Source organism: Podarcis muralis, chromosome W, assembly GCF_964188315.1.
Source record: "Podarcis muralis chromosome W, rPodMur119.hap1.1, whole genome shotgun sequence".
NCBI classification, from domain to species: domain Eukaryota; kingdom Metazoa; phylum Chordata; class Lepidosauria; order Squamata; family Lacertidae; genus Podarcis; species Podarcis muralis.
Window position 1 is genome coordinate 17,060,517 of NC_135674.1, and position 14,415 is coordinate 17,074,931.

Sequence of the window (14,415 nt, forward strand, 5' to 3'; positions counted from 1 at the left end):
AAGCCTGGGTCAAACACTGCCAGGCCTGCCAAGAATCCCGCCCAGATCCCCCAAGGGCCCCAGTCCAGTCCTGGGAGTCCACCCGAGCACCATGGTCACACCTGCATGTGGACTTCGCTGGCCCCTTTCAGGGGAAACCATTCTTCATAGTGGTGGACTCCTACACCAAATGGCTGGAAGTCGCACTGGTACCGTCCACTTCCACGTCCGCAGCCATCCGGGTACTACGCAGGCTGTTTGCAACCCACGGGCTCCCTGACACTTTCGTCTCAGACAACGGAACCGCATTTACATCAGGAGAATTCCAAACCTTCACAGCGCAGAACGCCATCTGCCACATCCGTTCGGCGCCATTCCACCCTGCCACCAATGGCCAAGCAGAACGCATGGTGTGGACCACCAAGGACACCCTCCGCCGCATGACGCAAGGGGATTGGGAGTACCGCCTTGCGACATTCCTTCTAGCACAGCACAGCACCCCCAGCTCAACGACTGGCCAGAACCCCGCTGAACTACTAATGGGCCGGCGCCTTGCAATCAGATTGGACCGCCTTCACCGCGATAGAGCTCAGGATGAGGTAGTGGTGGGCGAAGGCAGGAACCCCCGGACCTTTGTGGCCTAGGACCCAGTGTACGCAAAGAATTTTGGGGCAGGCCCACCATGGGTACCCGCCACAGTCACCAGGGTCACTGGCCCCGTGTCGTACGAGGTGCTAACGGATGGGGGGCAATGCTGGCGCCGCCACTGCGACCAGATACGGCAACGATTCCTGGGGGGAAACCAGGAGGAGGACAGGTCAGAGGAGTCCCAAGGGAACAGTGGGGCAGTGAGGCCCGTAGAACAGGAGGGGCCAGCAGGAGAGGCAGAATCAGTAAATACAGAGAGGACCCGTGAGGCCGAAAGGACACCGGAACCGGAACCATGACTGAGTGAGCCGGATGCCCCAGACCAAATGGCCCCATCACAGCCAGCATCCTTGGAACACGAGCCAGAACCTGAACCCCGGACCAGGGAACACCCCAGGCCGCAACGCACACGTAGGCCGCCGGCGTACCTTGAGGACTATGAATGCGAACTCCCAGGCAGGACTGGAACTTAGAGGGGAGGGGTGTTATGTACTGAGTTGAATAGGATCCAAAATGCAGCAGTCTGATTGGTCCCAGAACAATAGGATTCAGAATACAGCAGTCTGATTGGTCTTAGAACAATGCAGCAGTATGATTGGTCTGCAGGAGCCACCCAATCCAGCTCCAGATGGAAGTGAATCCACAACCTGATTGGCCTACAGGAGAATTCCGGAATTAGCCAATCACGTGCAGCCCATTGTGTAAATAATGTACATAAAGCAGATACTTTGTGGGGACTTTCATTCCTCCTCACCTGTCAGGGAACTGCCATCGGAGCCAGAGGGAGAGGGAGGGCTCCAGAGGGATGCCGGAGAGCGTCCCGGGAGGGAGAGAAGCAGCATGTCTTCTGGGGAAGGAAATCAGCGTAGCACCAGTGGAGAAGGGGGGCAGATGGGGGAATCGGCGAGGTGGCTCCAAGACTCCTCGCCGGGGACCAGTGGGGAGAGCACGGGTCCTCCGATGCCCACACCCTCCCTGCGCAGAAGGCTTCCGCGCAGGGAAAGTAGGCGGAGACTAGGCGTCAAAGAGCTTTTATGCTGGTAGAAGTTCAAGAAACACCCACTAACGGATTCTGCCAGCGACTGAGACAGCCACGGGCGCGTGGCTGTCCAGACAGAAAGGGTTCACTAAGGCAACCAACCAAGGGTGGCGCCGATTTACGCACAAGCAGCCCCTAGAACCATTACATCACCATTATGAGTTGAATAAAGAGCATGAAATCCACTCTCGACTCTGAGTATATTTCAAATTGAATCACACTTTGCCTTTTTTCTAATTCAAGATAGTGCCTCACGAAAGCATGGAGCTTTGCAGAGTCCTTTGGAGACTGTGGAAAAGATTGCGCAAGAGAGAGGCTTGGCACCAGAAGAAATTCATAACTTGCTGAACATCGCACTCAGTGCCAAGCTTGGTAAAGAAAACATGTTTTGGCTTCTCTTTCCCCTTGGCAATAAAGTATGTCAAAGTAGCTGCATTGCCCTGCCTTCTCCCTTAACAAGAACCTGGGCTGCTTCTTGCTTGTGAGAAATTATCAATAGTGAAGATGTTAAGAATGTTAAGCAGTGTCTTTCAATGTCTTGCAGGCACAGTGATAAGCACTAGGCTACTGAAGAATCTGATTCCCATTTCCGTACTAACAGAGGATTCTCTTCTTTCAGCTGTGTCTTGGCTCTGTGCTCGCAAGTGTTCTAGTGACTTTCAGGTAACTTGGAAAGCATGGTAATGATGTCTTGGTTCTGAAGAATGATATTTCCCCCAGTCTGACTTAGTTATCCTGGTGATGATTCAGCTAGATGTTGTACACGCTGACCATATTCCAGAAGGGGTTTGTTGTCTTGGTCTTGCTTTGGCTTACTGATATCTGTCTTCTCCCTATAGGTGCTCATTCCAAAATGGATAATTGTAATGTTTGACTATATTGATCAGAAGGAAAATATTAATGCTCTCTATGGTTTCTTCTTCCGCTTCTTACAATATGAGAAATTGGTAAGATAAAAAGGAATGTGTTATTTTGAAGGAACTCGCTTTTATTCTGACATTAACCCAAATCAAACAATAAAGAGTACTTTCCGACCACACAACAGGACACCATGTGAAAAGTGGGGCCTTAAAAAAACCTTCCCCATTTCCTTCCTTTTCCTGTCTTGTTCCTTCCCAATGGGCGCCGATCGCAGCGCCCCCCCCCCCCCGGGTGCACGGCATGTTCAGGCACGCAGGCAGGCAGGCAGGCAGCTATCCGATGTCGATCCCGCCCGTTCCTCCCTCCACCCCCCTCAAAGACAGCCGCGCAGGCAGCTATCCGATGGAGGGAGGGGGGAAAACCCTGTTCTGCATAGCTATCAATTCGGGTGTGATAGTCTTATGTTTGCATACTTATGGGAAAATAAAACTAATTTATTTTAGAGCTTGTATTTGTGTGTATTCATGGTATTATTTGTAGACCCAGTAGATGGCAGTGTGGTGTGGAGAGTGTTTTTGGCAGCGAAAGGATAGAGGGTGGAACGTTGACCGTTCAAAGGCACTATAAGCAATATATATATATATATATATATATATATATATATATATATATATATATATATATATATATAATCTCCACATTTTCCTAGCTACGTTTTCCCTTAAAAGTATACACTCAAATACATTTGAATCAAATACATTTGGAACAAGTGATTGTTACATTTAAGGAACATTCTCTCTTTTTTTAAAATAAATTTTATTCAAAATTATAACAAAACATATTTTCCAAAAACATATCCTTATCCCTCCGACTTCCCTCAGTTCCAGTCTTTGGTTTCTCCAATAATGCTATTTTCTGCATGTTACAGAGTTGTATAGATCCTCCAACTATTTAGCTTATTATTATCAGTAAAAAAATTGTGAATGTTTATTCAAAACCTGCCAAGGAGTCCAGTTCGCTTTGTTGCATCTTCAAATACTTTGTGAAAGGTTCCCATTCATCCTTAAAGTCACAGTTATCCTTATTTCGTAGTTTATGTGTCAGTTTTGCCAGTTCTGCATAGTCCATCAATTTTTCTTGCCATGATTCTTTAGTCGGAGTTTCTCCAGTCTTCCATCCCTGTGCTACCAGAACTCTCGGGGCCGTTGTCGCATACATGAAGATGTTTTCCAACTTTTTTGGCAGGTCTTTCCCTACAACCCCTGTGATGGGATGATGAGCTGCTTGTGCGTAAAATCGTAGTCCCTCAGAGTTTGTTCAAGCCCACAAACTTCTGTCTGTGACAGAGCCCCTCAGACATGGCTGCTCTAGTCACTTGCAGATTCCGACAGTGGTTGCTTTCGGAATCGTTTCCAGCATAAAAGCTCCTTAACGGAAACACGTCTTCTGGACTCACGGCGTGACAGTTTCCGGCGAGGAGTGGGTCTCCCTATGGGAGCTTCAGATACCTCCCCACTGTTCTCGCTGGACGTGTCCCTGAGCCCTCCCTCCTGCTCGCTTTCCCTCAGAGATCCACCTCTCCCCCTGCTGGTTCCTGCTTCAGCTGCTGAGTCTCTCCCAGCCTGCGTGAGCCCCTCCACCAGAGACCCACCTCTCCCCCTGCTGGTTCCTGCTTCAGCTGCTGAGTCTCTCTCAGCCTGCGTGAGCCCTTCCACCACCGGTTCCTCCGATGGCAGTTCCCTGACATCCACCTCCCCTCCAGGGCCCCCTTCACCCCCTCCCGTTCCCTCTCCTCTGGGTGGTGAGGAGGTAAAACCCTGAAAAGAATCCTCTTCATCTTCAGACGTCTCGAACATTTCCCTCCATCGGTCTCCGTTCCGGCTCGCTGACTCCTCCTCCTCCTCGGAATCTGTGAACCCCTCCAACTCCTCTTCTTCGTCGGTGGTGGCAAAGTATTCCCTCCGGAACCTCGCTACAGGCTGAGGTTTACGTGGGAACCTCTGATGAAAAGTTTCTATTAAAACCTCGTCATTGACATCCTCAGCCATGACCCAGGTGTTTTCCGACTACGGTTCCCCTTCCCACATTACCAAATACTCTACTTGATCTCCCTTCCACCTGGAATCGAGGATCTCCGCTACATGGTAGCTTTGTTCCCTTTCCTCCATTGCTGGTCCCCGAGTGACCCTCCCTTCTCTGTCCCCTTTATACGGTGACAGCAACGACCTGTGGAAAACTGGGTGCAGCTTCATGTGGTTCGGTAACCGGAGTCTGAAAGCCACTGGGTTGACCTGTTGCGTGACTTCAAATGGGCCCAGTCTTTTGGGTCTTAACTTCTTACAACCCCCTTTGAAGGGTAACCCTTTGGTTGACAGCCACACCTGGTCCCCCACCCTAATGGTTTCACCTTCTCTTCTGTTTTTGTCTGCCTGCCTCTTATATTCCTCCTTGGCCCTGTCTAAATTTAGTTGGAGCTGGCGATGGATCGCTTCCATTTCTTCAACGAACTGTTCGGCAGCTGGAATGCTCCATCTCTCCCCCTCCCCTCCTGGGAAAGCCCTGGGATGGCACCCGTAATTAGCCAAAAAGGGGCTCATCCCCGTGGACACGTTCTCCGCATTGTTGTAGGCAAATTCCGCCAACGCCAGCTTCTCCACCCAATCATTCTCTCTGTCATTGACATAACACCTCAAATATTGCTGGAGGATGCCATTGGCTCTTTCTGATGCGTCTGTTTCGACCCTCATCTTTTTTTGTAAGTCCACATGCAGAAGTTGTTCTTCCGAGGCGAAGGCCCTTTTCAGTTCCTCAAAAGCTCGCTCCGCCTCCTCAGTCCAAACTAATTTCTTCTTACTGCTGAGACAGTCCGTAATGGGCGCCGTCAGGTGGGCAAAGTTTCAGATGAACTTACGATAAAAGTTCCCAAACCCTAGGAACCTCTGCACATCCTTCTTTGTTTTGGGTGTTTTCCATTCCAGCACTGCCTGGACCTTGCCGGGATCCATGGCCAATCCCTTGTCTGACAGGCGGTACCCCAGGAACTCCACCTCCTTGGCATGAAACTGACACTTCTCCAGTTTCACCCACAGCCGGTTGGCCTGCAGCCTGCTCAACACTTCTCTGACGTCTCTCACATGCTGCTCCTCATTCTCAGAATACACCAACACGTCATCTAGGAAGGCCACACAATTCTTGTAAAGCAAAGGCCCCAGTACGTGGTTCATAAAAGCTTGGAAGCACGCCAACCCTGCTTGTAATCCAAATGGCATAACTAAATATTCAAATACCCCCAAAGGGGTGAACATGGTGGTTTTCCATTCATCCCCTTTCCTTATACGTATCAGGTTGTACGCCCCCCTTAGGTCCAGCTTTGTAAAAATCTTTCCCTTCCGCACCCTGGTCAAAATGTCGTCAATCCTGGGCATTGGGAAGGCCACTGGTTCTGACACTGCGTTTAATCCCCTGAAGTCACACACAAGTCTCGGCTTGTCCGTGTTTTTTTTATCCACAAAAAACACTGGGCTACCTCCCACCGCTCTGGACTCTCTGATGAAACCTCTCTTCAGGTTCTTGTCAATGAACTCCCTTAGCTCCTGCATTTCTCTGTCTGACATGGCGTACAACTTGCCTACAGGAAGCTGTGCCCCAGGGAGTAAATTGATTTGACAGTCAAAGGGTCTATGCGGGGGTAGTTGGTCAGCTTCCTTCTCGCTGAACACGTTGCTGAGATCTGCGTATTGTCGTGGTACCTTCACTTTCTCCATTACTTCCGTCCCTGCTAGGGTGGCTTGGGCCCCTGCTGAACCCTTCCCCCCTTTGCAGTGTTCTAAGCAATGTGCTGAACTAAAGGAAACCACTCTCTGATGCCAGCCCACCAGCGGGTCATGTAACGCTAGCCAGCTCATCCCCAAAATAATAGGGGCTCCTCCCAAGGTGGCCACATTAAAAGCTATCAGTTCGGTGTGCCTTGCCACCTTCATTATCATTGGGACTGTCTGCAAGCTGACTTCTCCTCCCAACAACTCCCTGCCATCGATCGTGGTCACCTGCAGGGGGTTGCTTAAAGGGATCGTCTGTATCTGGTGTTCAGCTGCAAACTCCTTGCTTATGAAATTGCAGGAGCTGCCTGAGTCCAACAGCGCCTTTATCTTTAGGGGGTATCCGTTTTGCAGCTCTAGCGACACTTCAATCACTAGGGCAGGTTTAGGAGGTTCCGGCGTGGGCACTTTCACTGCTCTTTGGCCTGGCTGCTGTGCCCCGACGGTGGCAACCAGGCGTTGGCTTTTACTTGCTCCGGTTTTTCCTCCTCTCTACCCTCAACAGCTCCCACCATCCCTTGCCATTCCTTCCTCTGGGGGCAGACTCTGGCAAAGTGACCTGGCTGTTGGCAGAGATAGCATTTCCGGGCGCCTTTTCCCTCCTTCTTTCCCCCTTCACTGGGCTTTGAAACTGCGCGCGCGCGCGCTGTTCCGATTTCCATCGGCTCTGCCGGCGGGAAAGTTGTCTCTGGAATGTCTGGAATGCGGAACTCCTTCCAACGTTCCCCCTTCCCTTCCCGCCTCTCCAAAGCTCTCGCCTCCTGGCGCGCTCCTATGGTCAGCGCAGATTTGCTCAGCTGATCCATAGAATCCGCCCTGGGACCCCGGGCCAGTTCATCTTTCACAACCGAAGCCAGACCTTCTTCAAATAGCATCTGAATGGGTTCCGCCGATAAGTCCCACCCCAATCTGTGAACCAGCATGGTGAACTCAGTCCAGTACTCACGGACAGATCGGCTCCCCTGTTTGCAAGCCATTAGCTGCCTGCGCACCACTCCCTGCTCAATATCGCTGGAAAACATCAGATCCATGGCACGAAAGAACTTCATTGTGTCCTTTAGGACGGCACTATTCGTTGCCATCATGGGTCTCACCCAATCCCGCGCTCCCTTTTCAAGATGCCCAATCACGAAAGCCACTCGCGATTCCTCGTCAGGGAATTCATCAAACTGCACATTGAGGGCATATTGCATCTCTGTTCTAAAGGCATGGTAGTCCTTGGGGTCCCCCCCAAACTTCTGCACCAATCCTGGTACCTTTCTGGGGAACTGGGTGGCTTTTCCCCTTCTGTCTGCATCCTGAGCCCTTCTCTCCTCAAGCCTTGCCGTCTGCAGCGCTAGCTGGATCTCCAACGCCCGGTAGCTTTCCTCCAGGCTTGGCCCTGCTCCAACTCCTGCTTGCCCGGTTCCGGCTGGTTCGCTCATGATGCCTTCTCCTGCACAAACAGCTTACAAAGACTGTCGGAATGCTGTGATGGGATGATGAGCTGCTTGTGCGTAAAATCGTAGTCCCTCAGAGTTTGTTCAAGCCCACAAACTTCTGTCTGTGACAGAGCCCCTCAGACATGGCTGCTCTAGTCACTTGCAGATTCTGACAGTGGTTGCTTTCGGAATCGTTTCCAGCATAAAAGCTCCTTAACGGAAACACGTCTTCTGGACTCACGGCGTGACAGTTTCCGGCGAGGAGTGGGTCTCCCTATGGGAGCTTCAGATACCTCCCCACTGTTCTCGCTGGACGTGTCCCTGAGCCCTCCCTCCTGCTCGCTTTCCCTCAGAGATCCACCTCTCCCCCTGCTGGTTCCTGCTTCAGCTGCTGAGTCTCTCCCAGCCTGCGTGAGCCCCTCCACCAGAGACCCACCTCTCCCCCTGCTGGTTCCTGCTTCAGCTGCTGAGTCTCTCTCAGCCTGCGTGAGCCCTTCCACCACCGGTTCCTCCGATGGCAGTTCCCTGACAACCCCCAACAAAAATGCCTCGGGTTTTTTAACAAATGTTAAATGGAACATTTTCTTCAATTCATTGTATATCATTTCCCAAAAATTTTTAATTACTTTACAATCCCACCACATATGATAAAATGTTCCCTCCTTTTCCTTACACTTCCAACATCTATTTGAACTAGTTTTGTACATTTTCCCTAACTGCACTGGTGTTGTGTACCATCTGTACATCATCTTCATGTAATTCTCCTTCAATAGGGAACAATCTGTAAATTTTAAGTCAGTTTTCCATAATTTAACCCAATCTTCCATCATAATGTTGTGACCTACATCTTGTGCCCATTTAATCATAACTGATTTTACCTCTTCATCTTTCGTCTCCCATTCTAATAGTATGCTACATGCGGCCTTCAGTAGTTTCACTTTCCCTTCAATCACTTCCGTTTGAAACCTAGATCTAGTATAACTAAATCCTTTCTTACAGTCTTCTTTATATGTTTCATGTAGTTGTCGATAATGCAACCAACTCTGAAAGTGGTCTTTGATCTCATCATAATCTCTTAATTTCCATTTTCCATCATGGTCCTTTAATAAATCAACATATGTGAGCCATTTTCCTTTCTTTCCAAGTGGTTTGAGCAGTAATGCTTCATGTGGTGAAAGCCACCACGGAGTCTTTTGTTCCAATAAGTCTTTATATCTCTCCCATACTCTCATTAATGATTTCCTGATTATATGGTTGTAAAAGCTTCTATGAATCTCCCCTTTCCCGTACCATAAGTATGCATGCCAACCAAATCTGTTGCCATGTCCTTCTAGTTCTAATGCCTCTTGCTTGTCCAATCTCATCCAGTCCCTGATCCATACCAAACAAGCAGATTCGTAATACAATTTAAGGTCTGGAACATTCTCTAGGCGATGAGACTGGGGGGAAATACAAAAACCCATTTGGATACATTTGGATACATTTAGAAAAGTACAGCATTTTGAGGAAAAATACATTTGAGTCAAAAAATACATTCAGATCTATTCTTAAAGTCAATGAGAAAGATACAGCAAAAATGATACAATTCGATACAGCGAAAAACGATCCATTCCCCAAGGCACAGTTGACCTTCTTGTAGGGTGTTAAGGCAGAATACGATCTATTTGATATTGGTAGGGTCCTTCTCCTTCATTCCCCTCTCTGACCCTGACTCTCTTACGACACAGTGACCATCCCAGAGTGTGGGCACAACTTCTGCCGGTCCGGCCTGATCCAGTGCAGTGTGGGAATGTTCAGGGATGCAGGAGAGGATATATTGACTGATTATATCCTTATCCAACTTGTGCTAACAAGTTCCCAAAATATCAGCAGAGTAAGACATTCCCCTTTGTTTAAGTTTGCAACGGTAACGTGTGCTCAGGTTCGCTAGAACCTCTATAATAATCACTCTGGTAATTTCCCCTTTATTCCCTCTTAAAATAGAAGACACGACACAGTCCTTTACAAAAGTATAAAAAAGAGTTTACTCACATTCTGTTCACAATCGGATCCCAGAAGGCAGACAGCTTTATAAAGTAATATACATTTAGAATCTATCTTATAAGAAGATAGTCCCTTTGTCCTCTCTTAGCAGATGCTGCTTCTTCGAAGGAAGAGGAGAGAGAGAGAGATGGCTGCCCCTGTCCTGTGCTTTTGTCATTACCTGCATAGGTGAGGCCACACCCACCTCTAGTCACATGTGGAGGAAGTCTGTCCCAGGAAGTTTACCTGCTGGCTGGACAAACATCCCTCCCCATGTCTAAACATGTAAAATTTAGGAATGTTGTAATTGACTGCTCCTGTGTTTTACATCCCACATAACCCTTCTCAGGCAATGCAACATACACAAAACATAAACAACTTTATTCAACCACCCAGAGTCCCAGCTTGACACGTAGATTCTGGAAACTCTCTCTTGGTAGGGGCTTTGTCAGGATGTCAGCAGTCATCTCTTCGGTGCTGCGGTAAGACAGTTCCACTAGTCCATCTTGGATCATCTGGTGTATATAATGGTATTTCACCCCAATGTGTTTTGTTCTTGCTAGGAACTTCTCACTCTGTGTCAGCTTCAGACAACTCTGATTGTCCTCTAGCAAGCTGACAGGTCCCTTTCTCACCAACCCACAGTCCTTGATCAGTTGATCAAGCCAGGTGATCTCTCTGCACGCTTCTGTTGCTGCAACGTATTCTGATTCTGTGGAAGATAATGCTACACAGCTCTGTTTATAACTGCCCCACGCAACAGGTCCATCCCCAAACATAAAAACATGACCACTTGTTGATTTATAGTCAGCATTATCCCCAGCCCAATCCGCATCAGTATACCCAACCAACTTAGGGTCTCTGATGGCTGGTAACCTTAATTTACAATTCATGGTACCCTTCAAATACCGCACCACCCTCTTTACACCTGCCCAATCATGCTCAGTGGGAGAATTCACCTTTCTGCTAAGAATCCCCACAGCATTAGCTAAGTCAGGTCTACATGTGGTAACTAAATACAAAAGTTTACCAATTGCTGACCTGTATTTACTGTTGTCTGGCATCTGCTTTGAATCCTGCTGATTTTTCAAAAAGTCAGTAGCCATTGGTGTAGCAACTGGGTGTGCGTCTTGCATCTGCATTCATTCAATCAGTTCGTGGATCTTTTCCTTTTGGCTGAGAAGAAATGAGTCGTCCTCTTCTCTCTCAACTTGGATCCCGAGGTAGTACTGGAGATCTCCCAGCTCTTTGACCTCCACCTCTTTGCTAAGGTGTTTTACTATCTGTGTATAGTCTTTTTCACTTGCTGTGGCAATAATCAGGTCATCAACAAATGCTAGGATATATTAAAATTGTCCATTATTTGACTTACTGTACAAGCACTTGTCAGCATTGCCTTGCTTGTACCCAAGTTGCGTCAGCATTTTATGCAACTTCTGGTTCCAGGCTCTAGCAGCCTGTTTAAGTCCGTAAAGTCCTTTCTGCAGTTTGCATACTAAATGGGCCTCATGTGGTTTTACAAAACCTTTGGGCTGTTTCATGTAAATTTCCTCAGAAATCTGCCCGTGAAGAAAAGCAGTAGCAATGTCAATGTGTTTCACCCTCATTTGCTTGGAGGCTGCAATGCTTAAGAGCATTCTTACGCTGCTGTACCTCATGGTTGGTGCAAAAACTTCATCATAATCTTCACCAAAACGCTGTGAAAATCCCTGTGCTACAAGTCTAGCTTTGTAGCGCTGCACTTCTCCTTCTGACCCCTTCATAACCTTGAAAACCCATTTACTGTCAATGGCCTTCTTACCGGGAGGCAGCTCAGTGAGTGTCCAGGTCTTGTTCTGATGCAGTGCAACCATCTCTCCTCCTGCGCGGCCTTCTTCCAGAGACTGTCTTCAGCAGCTGGCATCTCCTGTATCTCTTCCCAAGTGGAAGGTTCCTGTGGAAACGCCAACCCTGCAAAGTAGGACAGCTGTAATGGTGGGACACCTCTGTTGGTTCTGGATGAGCATCTGACCTCTGATTCTGCAACCGCATCAGCTTCCTCATCCTCCTCCAACACTGGCATGTCCCCATCTGAGTCCTCCTCTTCGTCTCTGGTGCCGCCAGGGGTCTGGTCCTCTGCGTCTTCTGGTGCGTCGCCCGTAGGGGGGGGCTATAACACTCGAAGGCAGATTAGTACTTTGTGGGGTTTCTGAAGGGAAATATACAAACTCTTGAGTCCTTTCTGACTCATTGGAAGAGTCCACAACACTATTCTGAGTGTCGGCTTTGCCATATTCATCAAAATAAACTGCATGGTGCGCATTTGTCTTACCAGTTTGTAAGTCCAAGATTCTGTATCCTTTGCCTCCAGAGGCGTATCCCACAAGGATACCTGCTTTTGCCCTGGAGTCAAGCTTATGTCTGTGTTCTTTGGGTACGTGGTAGTAACACAGACTTCCAAACACACGTATATGCGACAAACTGGGAGTTTTCCCATGCCAAAGTTCAAATGGTGTGCGCTCTGCTCCTTTAGTTGGCAATCTGTTCTGCAAATAAACTGCTATGTATACCGCTTCTGCTCACAGCTTCTGTGGCAAACATGCATCTTTTAGCATGCACCTTGTCATATCCATAATGGATCTAAACTTTCTCTCTGCTATGGCATTCTGCTGTGGTGTGTAAGGAATTGTGGTTACGTGTGCAATTCCTTCTTTGGCCAGGAGAGCCTGCATTTCATTTGAGCAGTACTCACCTCCATTGTCACTCATTAACACAGCTGGAGCTCTTTGGAACTTGTTCTTGAGCATGACAATGTAGTCCTGGAGCTTGTCCACTGTCTCACTCTTTTCTTTGAGGAAATAGACAACACAGTATTTTGAAAAATCATCCAGAAATATTAATATATATCTATTCTTTACCAGTGAGGGAACATTCATGGGTCCACATAAGTCAGTGTGCACAATGTCAAGCACTTTGGTGCTTCTGTGTTCTGCACAACGTGGAAATGAAGGTTTTACAGCCTTTTCAGTAATACAGCTTATACACTTTACTGGAGCTTTGTTGCTCTGTTTTACCTTCAAACCTCTTACAAGATCTCTTTTCTGTAGATCCAGAATAATGCTGGTGTCTCTGTGTCCAAGCCTTCTGTGCCATAGGTCCAGATCTGCCTCATCCTTCTGGCTGGAATGTGCCACTTTTGCAGACTGGTTCTCTGAAAGATTAATCTCATATGCACCATTTATTAGCTTGGCTTGAGCAAACACTTTACTATTTTTAGTCACATTACATTCTCCATTTCCAAATGTGATCTGGAAACCTTTCCTGTCCAAAGTGGACGCGCTGATTAAATTGCAGCTCAGCTCTGGTGCATACAAAACTCTAGAGATTGTGTTTTCAATGGATTCATTGTTTATATTGCATTTCAGGTTCATGGAACCTGCACCTTTTGCTTTAACAATGTTGCCATCTGCAATCTCAATTTCAGATCCTTCTTCATCATTTATCTCATTAAAATAGTCCTTTTCAAATGAAAAATGAGAGCTGGCACCTGAATCAATAATCCACTTATTACGTTTATTTTCACGATTCTGGACAGTTAAATTCCTTTCTTGCAGTAGCCATGTGCATTCACATTTCCCCTTCTTTTCCCCTTTTGGCTGAAAGGGGTGGGGTTTCTTTGCCTTAGGAGCTCTGCAGTTCTTTGCAATGTGCCCTTCCTTGTTGCAATTGAAGCAAACCACTTTCATGGGCATCTCTCTGGACTTTGTAAATTGCCTAGATGCATAATTACTGTCCTTGCTTCTAGCATTTCTCACTGGAGATTCAGCTCTCTCTCTGTATTCCTGTTTTAAATGACTGATCAAGTCTTTAAAGGTTAGACCTTCTCTGTGGTCCATGAGGCTTACAAATGCGTTAAATCTTGGTCCAAGCGATGATAACAAGAATGATATCTTTGTAATATCATCAAAAGCTTTGGGAGTTAGATCAATCCTCTGAATAATCTCAGTAAACTTGTTAATGTGCTCTGTGAATTCCTCTTTTGAATTCATCCTCAATCTGGTTAATTTATACATCAAGCTTCTGTAGGAGCTCATGGTAGATTCTCCATACATGCGCTCAATATCTTTTAAGATTTGAGGTGCATCATCTCTACTATTTATTAATGATAGATGCTCATCATGAAGTCCACTCAAAATTATGTGTCTGGCTTCGCTATTCTTGGCTAAAGCTTCCTCAGATGATCCTGTAGGCTGAGGCTGTTCTAAAGTTTTGAATCTAAACACGCTATTAAGCGCTGCTTCCAGTGCACAAAATTACAAAATTATATTCATTTAGCACAGGCATTCCTAGTTTTGCATCACTATCAAAAGTTGCTCTAGCCATCTTAAAAAACCAAAAATTTGAAAAATATTCAAAATTCAAAAATTTCTCAAAATTCTAAAATCAAAAGCTCAAAAATCTCAAAATGCAAAACAAATCTTCACTGCTTTGGGTCACTGTGAACTCTTTGCCAATTAATCCTGCTGTCCAGTCAGCACTCCCCTGCGTAGCTCTGCTGGGGCTGACCTGGGCAGAAAAACAGAGTTGCAGCGGTCCTGCAGTCCGTGTGAGATAGAGGGATAAATCAGTCCAGAGACAGTCCGTTGCT

The 14,415-nt window shown here is 47.3% G+C and overlaps 1 pseudogene; it reads right to left on the minus strand.

Annotated features, from left to right (window-relative positions):
• Positions 1-9,953: 9,953 nt before the first annotated feature.
• On the minus strand, positions 9,954-13,688 carry LOC144326367 (uncharacterized; annotated as a pseudogene).
• Positions 13,689-14,415: the final 727 nt, after the last annotated feature.